An 11,935-nucleotide genomic window follows, 5' to 3' on the forward strand; every position below is an offset into this window, starting at 1 on the left:
TCATTGGCGGGGGGAATGGACCTAATGTAATGCAAATCACATGCAAAGCAACATGTAAATTGGAACCATTATATGAAGTCAATAGGTGAGGTACTATGCATATTAAAAGTACAGGACAACAGCTCCAAAGGCCCATAATACTAGCAGGGGACCAATCCAATCCAAAAGGAATCTGGTGGTCAAAGAGAGAACATTGCTGCCAAAGGATGTCACCAAGCATGAAGCAGGAACAGTGAGGCCCTAATACAGAGAGAAACAGGAGTGGGGACTGCTGCCTGGTCCCCTCTCCCATCCCTTTCAATGCTGTATTCAAAAAGAGTTCTCCTTCATCGCCTTCCCATACTCATGGGACCTGATACTGATTGATTGGTCAAATCCACTGAGTGACAGGGAGGCAGTCTGATCCACTTGTCCATTAGCCACGCTGTTCAGGATGGCTCCTTCAAGCCTTCTAACAAAAGAGCAAGGGACATGGAGACAGCCCGAGAGGCTGGTCACTTTGAACTCCCTGGCACCACACACAAGCCTTTTGCATGCTTTTGTATTCCCTGAAAGCTCTCTTCCCGCGAGTGTCACAGGCTCGCAGGCCAAGCAGGAGTGTTTGGTACAGATTTGCATACATCTGCAGAAGTGCGTCAAGTACAAAGACAAGCCCACAGACACTCAGATGCATGCTTGTGGCATCCACCTAAGTCCTAATGGAGCTGCAGGACAGTTTGACCATCATAACTGCTCCAGGCCAGAGAAGGTCACAGGCTGTTTCTGATTGGAGCCCTCCACTGTGTTTGCTTTCTGTGCCCCCACAGACCTCCTGACAGGACTGGGGGACACGGAAATAAGTCAGGGGTGACCCTTCTGGTGACCCATAGCTTCGCCAGCCGGCTCCTGATTGCAACCTTCTGGCTTCAGTAACAGCCTTTAATTCAGGCCTGCTGGCTTCACCGAGGCCGGAGCAGCCGCAGAGCTGGTGGCAGTAAACAAGGCCATTCTCAGAAGTCCTGTAAGCTCTCTCCACCCGTAAGATAAGCCAAGGTGGTGGGGTGGGGGTGGGGGCGTGGGACACGCCACAGGAAGGAGAAGAGGTGAGGACAAACAGAGACCAGAAGCCTCTGAAGGGTCACAACAGACACTCTCCCTTCGGCTCCTATGCACCCTTCTCTCCAGGGCACTATGCTGCCACCTGAGCTCGGATCTGCTGGTTTCAGTCATTGGATGCAAACCTAATATGAGCACCTACACCGTCATAGAAACCCTGCCTTCACATCCCTGCTCCTCTGGTATTAAGCTGTAGAAGCTATTCTCAATTACCTGGTGAGATAATAAAACAAATGGAGACTCAGACTCAGCTTGATATACCCACAGCACAGTTCATAAGGGACACACACACACACACACACAGACACACACACACACACAGACCTACCTCTGCATTTGCCACACTCAGAACATCTCCGTACACCAGGGACACGTGGCTTTTTCAAACAGGATTTTACATTAGAGAATGGACACGGAAGAGTCAAAGCAATCTCCCTGCTCTCTGCAATCCTATGCATGGGACCACCTCCCCAGTGCAGACGGGGACATCGCATAGCCTCTGAAATTGATAAGTCTTCCCATCGAATTGTCTCCTGTTACAGATCATCCTTACGGAGGCCCAGAAAAGAAGCGCCCTGATCATAGTGTGTTGCCCCTCAGAGGCATGGGGATGACAGGACTCAAATTCCACCGGTGGCTCCCTGTGCCTTTCCCCCCACGCACACTCCCAGAGGGCTGGCCAGTGACCAGGACCCCCAGCCACTGCTTCCACAAGCCCTCCCCCACAGAGCCCCTCTCCCCTATACAGGATTCTTGCAGGTGGATTTACAGCCGGCAGATCCTAAATAAATAGCAACGATGACCTAAAGAAAGATCCAAGTAGGAAGCAGAGGTGAAATGCAAGATTCTGGCAGCCAAACACACTGTGTCTGTTCTAATACTTACTGAAGAGTCTACAAAACTGATTCAGACTCCTGGCTGGACCTCCCCTGGCCAAGAGGCCAAGTCTGATCCAGGTTCTTCTGATAGCCAGGCATCACCCCCTCGCCCAGCCTCTCCAATCCGAATTCAAACATATCCTATCTTTCAGAAAATTTGCTTTTCAACTCCAAGGTCCTTTTAGGTTTAAGGAGTTGCAAGACAAATAGTATAAAAAGATGAAAGTCACTGGGAGGAAGTTGGTGTTGATAAGCCGTCTTTATAGGGGTGTATACCTGCCCCCTCCCTCCGGAGGACTCCCCAGAATTACCTTTCTCATCCATTCGGAGGCTCAGCCCCTCCCAGCATTGCACAGGATGTCAGCCTCTCAGCCTAAAGCCCGGCTGCTTACCGACATATTAAACACACTCTGTCAAGCCTGTGATACAGGCTTAACTTTTGACCTGCTTTCGTTTTTCTTTTCCTTTTGTAGAAGTGGTGGTGAGTTTGATTTTTAATTTTTTTTTTTTTTTTTTTTTTTTTGAGTTTCCTTGTTTTAAAGCTTCAAAATGAAGCCCGTGTCACACTGGAAAAAGTCAACTGCCAAATCATTCTCAGGGTTCCCTTTCCGTGATTGGCATGGAGTTTGGCCTAAATGCTCTTCCAAGCGCACGCCTGGCTTTTAAACCCTGGGCCCTGCTTGCTGTGCCTGTTCATGTGGAAGCATTGTGTAGTCAGAGCCTGAGGAGGCAGGCTGTGTAGACCCACTTTCATGAGGGGTGTCCGAGTAACACCGAGTAACCCAGAGTGCAAGAACCCTAGTTACCAAGCCCCCACAAGATGAAGCCATTTGGGTTTCTAAGGCATCATCTTCTTCCTGAAAAGAATTTTTAACCTTTTCTAGGTAGTTTATTAGAAAAGGACTTTTCCTTCAGCTCTAGTTTGGAAGGCTGAACTACTGAACATGCTGCCAGGGTAGTTTTCCAACTTCAAGCTCCCCAAGGTATTCATTCATTCATTCATTCATTCAACAAATATGGTGAGCAGATAAACATGACCCCTGACCTCCTAGAGCTCACAACTTAGTTAAGGCGATATTATAATAGACAATAACCAAAAGGCAACACAGAGCTTAGTGCCAAGAAAAGAAAGGGTACTAGAAAGAAAGGGTACTAAGAGGCAGCAAGGGTCCATTCCCTAGGGACAGGAGGCTCCAACGCCCATCACAAGGGTTTTGGTGTCCAGCCTGGGAATAGTGGGAAGCCATATATCCTGCCTCCTCCTTTCTCCTGCTGTCACGCTGGTCCAGAGGGGACAGACCCTTCTGGTGTCAGTTAAGATTTCATTTCCATGCCCACTGACTGTCTTTGCCCCAAACCACAGAGTACCCTTCATGTTATGCCACCACAACAGCTCCTGAACCTCAAGCCTTGTCCAGAGACGATAGAGTGGGTGTTTAAAGTCTGAGGATGAGCCATGAGAAGGCTTGAAACAGTCTAGGCTCCCAGCCTGGACGGGACTGGCAGCCCAGCTGGGAAACAAGTGTAAAGGTGATCAAACTGTAAGTTGTCCAGCCTCTCTTGTTCTGTTTGGAAATGTGTCAAGACGGTGCAATATTAGTGTTTAGAAGCCAAGGTGGGTCACTGACCGTCCCATCCTGGCGCTTGCGCATGCTCATTCAGGCAAGGCCGTGGGTTAGCCAACCACTCCCTGCAAGTCCTGACACAGGCAGCAGGCCCCTGCCCCGTGGAAAAGTGGCTTTGCTGACAGCCACTCGATCCAGCTTAACAATTGCACAGGAAGCAAAATAAGCTGCGGCGTCATTAGCAAAATGATGGGAAAATATGTAAGCAATTCAAGCCCCATTAGAGTTCCCTTCAATGAACACGTGAACAGGGTGAAGGGGAAAATGCAAGAGTCTGGCCCCACTGGGCAGTTTTGCAAATGTCTTTCAGGAATCTCTAGACTGTGGCAATCCTTCAGTTTGAACGTGCCTTCAAGAATCCAGCTCAGAAAACTTGTTGTCACCTATCCTCCCTTCCTCGTCCAGTTCATCTTTTCCTGCTGGTCTTCAGAATGCAGGACCTGATAAGAACGGTTCTCACATCAGGTCAGTGGCTGGGTCTCCCAACCTCTCTTCTGTGGTCTTATTTTCACCCATTGTCTGAATTATATCCTTGTAAAGCATTTGAAGATTTGACTTTACCTAGTATGTGGTTTCATTGGCTGGAATCAAAAAGAAAAGGGGAAAAGGAAGAAAACCAGGAAACGAGCCAAGTCACCTTTAGATCAGTCCCTAAATTCCTGACTTTCTGGGTTGAGATATTCCAGCTTTTGCTGAAAGGAGAATGAATGAACATTATGTAAAACTTTCCCAAGGTCTGAAGTGACTTCTCATGAAGAACAATGGCCAGAAAAATGAAAGAGAGTCCAGGACGTGCCACCAGCCACTGAAAGACAACACATTTTTTATTTTTCCTCTAAAAGAAAAAATCCGTCCCCCAGCCCTTCATTCTCTGCCTTTGTTATTAATACTGCCACCCATCCAGATGGCCAAGCCAGAAAATCACGCCCCATCTTGGGCCTTTTCCCTTCTCTCCCTTTCCAAACCTAAAAGTCCTTTCAATTTCACCCCCTAAAATTTTCTGTCATCCCTCTCTATCATTGCCATCTAATTTGGGTCACACTGACTCTTGCCAAAATATTATTATCGTTTCCCCCGCAATACAGGCATGGATGGATCCCTCATTTCATCCAGTGCTCTGTTCCAATTCCACCAACTCAGAGAGCCTTTCTCTGGCCATTCCATCTAAACCATGATTCCCTAGCCCTCTTTATCCTTACTCAGGTTATTTTTCCTAACAGACCTTATTCACACATCTCATCGTGTCACACATACATACACGTATCCATATACATCATAGAGTTGTATGTCACACAATGTACATTTATATCTCACATGTTTAGTTGTGTATATACATGATAGATTTGTTGTTGGCTTTCCCCTTCCAGAAAAGACCCTTGCTTTGTTCCTTGCTGTATTGCAGGACCTGGAGTGATGCCTGGTTTACAGAAGAAGCCCTATAAATATTCGCCTAATGAATGAACGAGTAGGTGTCCCTCTTTTCAGTCTCACGTACCCTTCGGTCCATTCCCTGCATTGATGGGACTTACTTTCTGAAAGGCAGATTTGACCACATTAGTTGATGGTTACGAATGTTCCCATGCCTTCCAGTCACCTACGGAATAGGTCCCACCTGCTACCTGGGAACTACAAGGTGCCACGGCTTGGCCCCGCCACTTCTGCAGCCTCGTTTCCCCTGCCCACCTCCAACACCCAGGCCTCACCCACCCAACACGCCAGCCATGAGCAATGACCATGGGGTTCCCAAACATGCCATGCTCTCTCTGTCCTCAGTGCCTTCACAGGGGAGGTTTCCTAAGCCTACAAGGGCCCTCCTCCCTTGGATTGCTTAGCGAACTCTGAAAAGCCATCTCTTCTCCACCCACTGCCCTCCCTCCCCTCCTGTATCTTGCACAATACTTCCGTTCTAAGTTACAGAAACTGTCAGAGTCGGGTGTAAGCCTGTGTCTTTGTAGCCTCCCTTGGGCTGCGTAGCAGTAGGGACCAACCATATCGTCACCCTAATTGGGTAGACACTCACTGTCTTTAGCATTGGAAAATTCTCCTTTCAGATTAGCATGTCTTACCAAATAAAACAAAGCTTGTGAAAGAAAAGAAAGAAAAGAAAGATATAGAAAAAAAAAGTCTCAACCCCGCTCCTGCAATCTCTTATTTATTCAGAAAAAAATACATAGAAATCACAAAGAGGACAAGAAAAGAAAAGAGAGTAGTGAGAGATGAATTTTTCAGCCAAGGGACAAAACAAAAAAATAATAATACTAACTGGCTTTGGCCTTTACATTGATGACATAACTGAAGCCTGAACTCAAATGACAGAGAACTTGGCAAAATGACTGAACCCACCATGAAGGACTGCGGGGCATGTCCCGCGAACAAAAACGGCAAGAAGCCAAAATTAGCCTGAAAAATCACTTTGGGCTTTGACTTTTATTCCTCTGGAGTGACAGGAAGCCTTAGCTGGGAGATGAGGACGCCTCGGACCCAGTCTAGGTTGGATCACCTCTGCTACCATAGCAATGCAGGCAAACTCTACCTCAATGTGCCCGCTCACTCCTATTGCTCTCCCCTCCCCTCTACTGTTCTTGCTTCTCCCCGCTCTCCTCTCCTCACTTCCCCTCCCCTACCTTCCCCTCTCCTCTTCTCCTCTCCTCTCCTCCCCTCCCCTCCCTTTTTCTCCCCTCCCCTCCCCTCTCTTCTCCTCTCCAGTTCCCAGCTTTCCTATTAAATGACTCCATCTGTCCAGTTTCCTTCTCTCTGTTCTGTTTTCTTTGATGAGCTCACGCTGAGTGCAGAGAGAGCTAGGAATACTGACTGTTGGTTCACGTCCAGGGACACTAGCCACTATTGTTACCTTCACTCTCACCACCCAAAGTAATAAAAACAGTATATATAAAATAAAATATAAAGATATATTTCACTTCTGTGAAAGGGAAAAGGGATTAAAGGTTTGAAGGGGAGCCCAGATTGGAGCATCCAGTGGCTGTTCACTGAAGGAGGATGAAGTTTGAAGGTCAACCATTGGTTCCAACCTCTGGTGAGAGCAGGAGGAGTTGGGTGAGAGGGGCTGAGACCCCCCAAAGAGAAACACTGCGGGTGATCACACCAATCTCACTCTAGTATATTCACTGTTCCTTGCATTTGAGCAAGGAATTCTTCTCTACCTTAGAAACTTGAGTGTGAAGATAGCTATTTGGATTCCTATTGCCGGGGTCTCCTAGAAAAGTCTGGAAACATGGCATGTGATGTCTCTAAGACTCCAGAAGACACTTCAGTGGGACTCAGCTTCATGTCAGCCTGGCCCAGGAAGGACACATATAAATTCTTTCATTCAAAAAACAGTCACTGTTACAGGCTCTGAGGTCTGGCAATATGCAAACAAAAATCCAAAAATGCTTGCCCTCCAGGAACTTATTTTCTGTTGGGGGAAAGGGAAATATAAAATTCAAAACCAAAGGAATAGCGAAACTCTACGGGGTTTCAGAGAGTGAATGCTAAGGAGGAGAAGACGACAGAGGGCAGGGATAAGAAATGCTGGGGAATTGATTGATATTGTTCCAAGAAGGCTGCACTGAGAAGGTGACATCTGAACAAAGCCCTGAAGGACCACGTGAGGGAGGGTGCAAATCTATAAAGCAAAGATTTAGAGTTATAACAGAGCTTCCCGAGCATCTCACATTCTGTCCTACCCTGAGGCATGAGGAGCAAATAAAAATAAGGAGGAGGAGAAACAGAAACCACATCACCCACTGTCCTTGTTGCCATCTGGCAGGCCCTGGAACTCATCAGTATTTGGTTACTGTGTTTACACAGCCGGCAGGACACACACTTTACTCAGGGCTCCCCAGAGCTGTCGAAATGGTCCTTGCTTCCCCGGATTCCTGAGGCCCCCGCATCCGGATGCAGGAGCTCCACCCCTCATAGGGCTCCAAGCATCCCCTTGGGTTGTCCAAAGACTGGGGCCTCCAGAGCCCCCCTGGGCCAGGTTCAGATCTTCATCTAGACCAAGTCCTAGGCCTGGGCGTCGGGTTGGGAAAGAGGACTTAGGAAGTCATTGCCCCAACCAAGAAGGGAGACAATCCTGCTGAGCAGGCCACCAGGCTGAGGACAATAAATGAGTGAGTCATAGAACACGCTACCTGCAGTGCCTGACCCACGGGGAAAGCTCATTGAACTTCGGCTATTATTAATCACAATCATTGCTCCGACTCTGCCGGGTACATAAAGTATAAACGTGCATACCAGGTATGTTATATGCAGTTTTTGTTTTTGTTTTTCACATGATCCTATCTTTGACCTACTTTCGAGCAAAAACACTGAGGTTCAGAAAGGTTCATTACCGTTCACAAGTTTGCACAGTTAAGGAGCGAATTTGAACCCAAACCTCTCCATTGCTAAAACGTGGGCTCTCGATGGCTACATGCTACCCTCTACCGACATGTCAGGTGAGAAAATAGAAGAAATTCCTCTTGGTCTTGTGAGCAAGGCTGACTCTTCTTCCAATTCCGAACATTGGGAAGAGGACAGTTTGTACAACGAAACATCAAGGAAGGGTGGTATTCACGTACTACAACGTCTCGTCCTTCTTTTCAGAGAGGCTGTGTGTCTTTCAACTGCAGGCCTTGTACCTAGAATGCTGTGAAGAACAAGCAATGGCGTAGAGAGTGTAGACGACATTGCCGGAAGTGCCTGGTGGGTCCTCCGTCCTGGAAACCCCCGACCCTCGTGCTATGTTCAGCAGCGTCTCAGATGAAATGCTATTTCGTCTGAGTAGCAATACTGGGATGTGTTTCTCACTTCAGTGGCATTGAAGCTGCCCTAAGAAAGGCTCGAATGACCTGTGGCCTCTGTGTATAAGTAAGGAAACGAGAAGCCAAGGGGAACAGAGGTCCTGTCCGAGGTCACTCGCCGAGTTATTGCAAGAGCCTAAAGCCAGGGACAACCCAGCTAACGCGCTGTGTCACGGGCCATCCAGCTAGCTGCTCAGTGCTCAGGACCCAGGAACCCGGAACAGCCTTCTAACCCTTGGACTATAGTCATCAAGCAAGCAAATAAGGATCCGTATTTAGAGGAAGAAAATTGTTCCAGTTCACTCTAATCCTTGCCCACCACCTGTCACCCTAAACCCCCAGACTCAGATCTTTGAGGCTGGCTGGGCCCACTGGCCCACAGCAGGAGGCAGAAGTCAGGGCTTCCCTCCCCAGGACTGGCACAGGCACTAGATGGACCATTCTGGGCCAAGTCAAACAGACAAAGCATCCCACAGCATTATTGACAAACTGGGTGTGGTAATGGACCCAAGCGTGGGGACATATGGGAAGCTCCGAGGCCACAGAGAGAGTCTAGGAGAGAAAAGAACTTCCAGAATCTCTTCTCCAGCCTCCACTCCCCTGAAAGGACCTCAGGTGTTTCACCTGCCTCCCTCCCTGCTTTCCTGCCATCTCTGGAGAGCCTGGCCTTCCTGCAGGCTGGCTGTTGAACTAGGCGGGTTGAGAATTTTCAGCCTCTAACTCATGTGTCCTAATCCTATTAAATATGCACCAGCTTCCAAACCCAGCTTTTTCAAAACTTGCTTCCCCACCCCCACACACAACCTCCCCCCACTTACTTAGTCTGACTTGCTCCCTTCCAGCTTGAAAAGCCATTGCTCAGTTGTTGGCAGGGGTCCCACGAGCGTTTTTTGCAAGGATTTGGGCTGTGATTCAGCTACCTGCAGCTGTTCCCCAGTTACCACCCACGTAAAGGAATTTCTGATATTAAAACGGGTGACAAACTTCCTCCCCCCTTCCCCCGACACATTAGTTTGATTGACATCCACAGTCCAAACAGCCAAGTTCACCCTCACTTGCTTCTCTATGTTTACTTGGTGACACGTTAAATTCTACACCCCATGCCTTACGTATGCTCCTGGTCATCTTGAAGGACATTCTGATAGAGACCATTGAAAAATCATTGGGGGGCTATTTAAAAAACAATCCACGCAATCTCTCGGGAACTAAATTTTGTTTTCTCTTTATCATCGAATGAAATCCTCTTCCCACCATTGCAACAAATCTTCCTCATTTCCCAACATGACATGTCGTCAAGGGGGAATGGGGAAAGGTAAGGCAAAGAGAGAGCTGGAGCTGAAGATCCAAGTTCGGAGAGTTCCACGGAGACTTTTCGAGCTAATGCTGAGTCCACTGTGTCTCTCCAACAGTACAGGGATGCCAGGGTGTTCTGTTTGACCAGATGGCAGTGTCTCCTGCACAGCACACTGAGCGAGTACCCACAAAGCTGGGGACAGGCCTGAGCTGCCCAGCTCCAGCTCCTTTCCTTTGTGTGTGTGTGTGTGTGTTGGGGCAGGAGGGGGAGGAGGGGACAGGGGGACATGTGAACAGTGCAGATGGCCCTGCCGTCAGCTGCCCACCCTCCTTCTGGCAGAAGTCCCATCTCACCCTGGGCTCATCAGCTATATGCTTTCTTTCAAAGGAGGATGAGTTGGAGGCCAAAACACAGCACCCACCAGGGTGTCACCATTTAGCATTCTTGGGACCTACCTTGAGAGTAGACACTCCCAGGGAGGCTTTTGAGCACTGACCACACCGGGAACCCTGGAATGCTGAGTTCCTAGGCTTTCTCTGACTTTCTCCATTCTGCCTAGCAGACACTCTGCCAGGGAACAATAGAATGGCCCCACCAGCCCCATCCACCCTGAGGCCGTGTCCCCTTGCTTCTGGGCAGTAGCCAGTAATGTGATCCTTCAAGGCAGCGCCAAACCCCCTTGTTGGGAATTCAGCCAATCTTGGGGCTCTTCAGGGAAGAAAAATTCCTTTCCCTGACCTCTGCAGGTGATCGGATTGAGGTCTCTGCAGCTTGAAATTTGATTTGATCTTTGATCTCTGCTTGCACAGCTGCAATGGTTATTATGACCATAAAGGGTCCCGGTGCCCTTTCTTGCTACTCACCTGCCCTTCAGAGTAAGAGCTTGGGGCCAGGTAGTGCCGAGCTGGGGCAGAATCAAACTTCTCTGTTTTCCTCATACTGCACTCCTCCCAATTCCGTCTTGCCTTCTCATTCCCCCTCATTCCCCGGACTTAACCCCAAATTCCAAGACTGTGGACATTTTCAAATCCTTCTAAATGAGAGCATGTGGTTTCAGAAAACAACGACGACGACAGAAGCCTATGGGTGGGAGCCAAATATTTAACCAAGGTCATAGTCCCAGAAGAACGCTGTATGTGTCTAAAGACATTCTCGTAAAAGAAGGGTCCTCAAAATGAGTCTTCCTGGTTTTGTCCACGTCGCAGTCCTGGGGAGACTGTCCTGTGCAAGGAGATGTGTCTAAGGTTGCAAGTCTACTACATACAGTTCCTCAGACCTCTTTCCCCTTTTCAGTAGTAAGTGACATAAGAACAGGAGATATTTATTGAAAGCTTCACTGAATTTTGGACATTATGCTAATTACTTTACCTGCATGGATGCTTCTAAGCCTTACAAATTCCATGAAGAATATCCTATTATTTTCTCAGTTTACAGATAAGAAAACTGAAACTTAGAGGGGTTACGTGGCTGGTTTAAGATTACACAAGCAGCAAGCACATGGAGTTGAGATTCTCCCAAGGGCCTGTGTGATCCTGAACTCAAGTTCTGAACCAAATTCATAGGCTGCTTTTCTTTGGAGCTCTTTGCCTAATTGTAAATGACATGCTATCTTGTCTACATAGCCCACAGCCCAGGAAAACCAATTCAAGGTTTATTTTACAGCTCCCTTGATTTAAATCTGAAACCAAGATCAGAATAATATATTTCTACCCCTTATCTTTTAAAATTAAAATGGAAATTGTATGCAATGGCTTAAAAGAATGATAAAAGGACGAAGCGCATCTTTTGAAAGAAACAACTAAATGGATAGAATCTGCAAACTTTCTCACTAATATTTACTTCCCGGATCCCCAGGCTGATCTTACCTAAGGGTCCAGACTCAATAAGAACATTTCTTTGCAATTCTGTCTAGCAAAGCCGAACATCTCTCTCTCTCCTGCCTCAGAAATTCAAGTCAGATTGATTAAATGCTTTAGTTAGGTGTTTTTTTTCTTTTTTCTTTTTTTTTTTTTAGTTCCCATTAAGGGCCCAGGCATTAAAGAGCATTGCACTTGCTTTAAACCTATAACTATTTTTAATTACTTCAAGGAAGGGAATCATTCCTGGGTTTGCTCACCACCTCCTTCCCTCCCCTTGCCTCTCCAGGATAGTGTTTTTCCCCACATTGAGGTCCTTTCCCTTTCAGATTTCCTCCTCCACCTTCTATGTGGAAGGAGCATGAAGAGAAAGCCAATCGTGTGTCTCTTGTGCCTCTGC

Source organism: Rhinolophus ferrumequinum, chromosome 21, assembly GCF_004115265.2.
Source record: "Rhinolophus ferrumequinum isolate MPI-CBG mRhiFer1 chromosome 21, mRhiFer1_v1.p, whole genome shotgun sequence".
NCBI lineage: Eukaryota > Metazoa > Chordata > Mammalia > Chiroptera > Rhinolophidae > Rhinolophus > Rhinolophus ferrumequinum.